General features: G+C 40.7%; 1 pseudogene; it reads right to left on the reverse strand.

Moving 5' to 3' along the window:
* Positions 1-407: 407 nt before the first annotated feature.
* LOC105805060 lies at positions 408-1027 on the reverse strand (annotated as a pseudogene).
* Positions 1028-3782: the final 2755 nt, after the last annotated feature.

Genomic DNA, 3782 nt, shown 5'->3' on the forward strand with positions numbered 1-3782 from the left:
TCCCACCCTACAAATTTCTAAACAAAACCCAGTTAAAAAACCAGCAGAGCATTGCCATCATCCCAGTAAAGCTGTAGGTTTCACCAAATGCACCAAACAAATCTACAGGGTAGTTGTAGCACTCCTCTTTTAAAGAATTTATTTTACACCCATAATACCACACACCATGTTTTAAACACTGACATATAACTCCCTAATAAGATAAAGCAAAGACAAAAAAAAGCTTATCTTATTAGAACAAGATGCACCATCCTTTATAGTCTTCAAACAGTATTGCACTTTTAACTTCATAATTTGGCAAAGCATTCATGAAACAATATGCAGACCAGTTTAACAGACAAATAACACCTTTAAGCAGACATGATAATCCTAAATTGTTTGTTAGGTATGAATTTTACAAACATTACTTATATTACCAGTAAAGGTGGAGCTGGAGAGTATTGCGCCTTCTCCAAGTTGCACGATGAGGACCACCAATAGTGTGGTGGAACTTATGGCCCTTTCCAAGGCCATGGCTCTTGTGGCCTGGAGATGTCAGCCCACGCATCTCTCTGTTCTTGTGGACCGGTTTGATGATCCACTGGGTGTCAGGATTTCTTCTGATAGCTTTATGGAATGGATCAATGAGGATAACCTCAAAACATTTGTATGTGGAATCTTCACCCACCCAGTAAGAATTCAGGTCTCTTAGAGCCCCACAGTGGTGTCCAGCTTGCTCCTCAGCAACAGACTGAAGGCTTCAAGCAAACTTGAGCTGGATAACAACATGATGGACAGGCTTGCCATAGATTGCACCCTTAGGAACTGGGCATTTGTGGCCACATCGGCGCACATGAATCCTATATATGACATAACCTTGCTTGGCCTTGAATTCCAGTCTGCGCGCTTTATCCAGTTGGGTGGGGCAGGGAGCCCTGTGAAGAACAGAGAGCTGGCGGTATTGCCAGCAGCGGACCCTCAGAAGAAAGTGCATTACATCAGACTGCTTCTTCCTCCATAGCTTCTGGATATACCTGTATGCACTCATCCTGGCTTACCTGATGGCTGCCGCCAGTCAGAAAGCTGATTTTTGTTTAATATTTCAATTTCTTTAGTGAATTTTTCTTCCAAGTCCTGGATTTTTTTTTTGTCATTTCTTTGTGTTGGTTATCCATTTTTTCTTGCATATCATTGAGTTTTCTTACAATTGATGTTTGAAATTCTTCTTCTGTCATTTCAGTGTTCTGAATTTGTTTAATATCCATTGCTAGAGAGCTGATATTCCTCTTTAGGGGTGTGCTTTCTGTTTGATTCTTCATACTTCCAGAGCTCTTTCACTGAGTCCTTCCCATCTGGATCAGCCATTGCTTCCCACCTTTCAGTCTTCGTTTGGAAAGTAACACAGCCTGTGTCGGCTCTGTTCCAGTAATTCCAAGCTTCATTCAGAACCAGAAAACAGCCCAAATAGCCAAAGAAATCTTAAGCAAAAAGAAAAAAGCTGGAAGCATCACATGACCAGCCTTCAAACTATACTACAAGGCTATAGTAACCAACACCTCTGAGGTGGATGAGAGCACCAAAGCTGCAGAACTGGTGAGGGCACCAAAGTTGGGCAAGCTTGTACTTGGGCCACCCAATGGAAAGTGCAAGTGCTGGCCCTGATGGGTGTTTGGGACCAGTTCTCAGATCCTTGGAGAAATGTGATGGCAGGAAGAGGAGTGACCACTGCTGTACCAAAGTCCAAGCATGGGGAAAAGTGGGTGATCCTGGCTCCACAGCCAAGAAAGAAGGAGTAGAACCTGCTTTGCTCTCATGTTCCAAACCCAGTAGGGCTCCCTCCTGCAGCCTGACTCAGGTAGCAAGTCCGAACTGTTAGCCAAGTCACATACAATTTACCTTCAGTTTGTGACCCACGTGGGTCAAAATCACACCTCTCAGGGAAATCTCCTCTAGTTTTTTCCCACAAAGGGGGCCACCCAACTACAGCACCAGTGGCTGGAACCCCCACTACACTTGCCTCTCAGTTCTGGCCATTGGGGTACCTCCTTTGGTCAAGACCAGATTACCAATTTCCAACCTGAGACTCTCCAAACCAGTGACCGCCTCCCCTGCTAGCTAGCAGGTTCCTGAGCAGCCTGCTATGATCTAGGATCAGGAATGGCTTCCTACTTTTGGCACCCAGGTCTGAGAGAATGCATGGGGCACTTTGTAGTGCCATTCTTTCTCATAGTTGTTTTGGCTAATCCCCAAGTTATATCTAGGGCTTGGGAGTGTCGAGGTACTCCCCTGTGACCTGGAGTGCATGATTCCTTAGTGGAAAGGTGGATCACAGAGAAATACTCACTTCTGTCCCATATTGGTGCTTCATTCACAGTTCTCAGCCAGACCTCACCACACAGGCTGCCTGACCAACTTCTCTTCCCCAGGATCTGAAGTGTTCTTTGCTTTTCTGTTGAATTCTTATTTTTCTTCTTGGATATAATTCATAGTGTGAATCTCTACACACTGTTTTGCTTCTTCTGCATTGGTGAGGCACACTACAAAAGCGTCTAGTCCACCACCTTGCAAAAAACTGTTATGACAAATTTATATTCCAATTCCCCCATGATTGATCATGGCCTCATTCTGAAATTTTGTGTCTCTAAGCTACTGTTTCTTTGTATCCTCATCTCAAAACTTTTTATTTTCCCTTTATCTTACCATATGCTTTAAAGTCATCTCTGACTTATTTATTAGGCATATCTTCATGATGATTGTCAGTCTCAAAGACCCAGACTGTTTCAGCCACAGAGGTGAGGTGAAGTCCTTCAATAAGATAATATAGAGAAATGAGAACACTTACTGTACTTACGAACTTTATTCTTCATGACTTTCCCAGGGTAAATAAGTACATAAGGAGTTTGTAGATTTAGATATCTGTTGTATCTATTGGCCTAAAAATGTACTGATACTATGAAAATATAACACCTGTTCTTCCTCAACATTTACTCATTATTTACCACGTGGTAATTTGAGTTTTGAAGTCACAAGCTAAATTATATACCTGTGTCATTTTGGACTTTTGGGTAGGGGTAAGGAAATATATGCCTGAACAATTTTATATTGTGTGGTAGAAATCGTGACACAAAATAGATCAGACTGGCAAACAAAAAACAGAGTCCTATTTATTTGGGATAACTTAATCTACATATTCTGGCCTTCACAGTTTAAGGTTATACATAAAGGAATATGCTTAAGATAAGCATGATTGCACAGAGCTTTTTGTAAAAGGCAAGATACAAGCATACACAAAAGAGTTAATTTATATATTTTATCAACTGAGTTCTAACAAAAAATATTGACTGCATCTCTGGCTTTTCACATTTTCACAAGCTATTAAAAGATGAAACCCTAATACTTAATTTCAGTTTTTATATTATCCCACAGTAACACCTGTTGATAGATACTTCATGGGTCTCCTTTTTTCCCCCTTTATTATCTTGCTTAATAAATGCTGGGATAAACATCCCTATGAACACATACTTACACTGTGATTTCATTCCTCAGTATTTTATAGTTCTCCTTGTAGAGATCTTTCACCTCTTTGGTTAAGTGTATTTCTAAGTATTTTATTTTCTTTGTAGCTATCGTGAATGGTATTGAGTTTTTGATTGATTCTCAGCTTCACTGTTTTTGGTATATAGAAATGCTACTGATTTGTATACATTGATTTCATAACCTAAGACTTTGCTGATGTTATTTATCAATTCCAGGAGTCTCTTGGTGGAGTCTTTGGGATTTTCTAGATACAAGATCTTATCATC

Source organism: Propithecus coquereli, unplaced genomic scaffold, assembly GCF_000956105.1.
Source record: "Propithecus coquereli isolate 6110/MARCELLA unplaced genomic scaffold, Pcoq_1.0 Scaffold124, whole genome shotgun sequence".
NCBI lineage: Eukaryota > Metazoa > Chordata > Mammalia > Primates > Indriidae > Propithecus > Propithecus coquereli.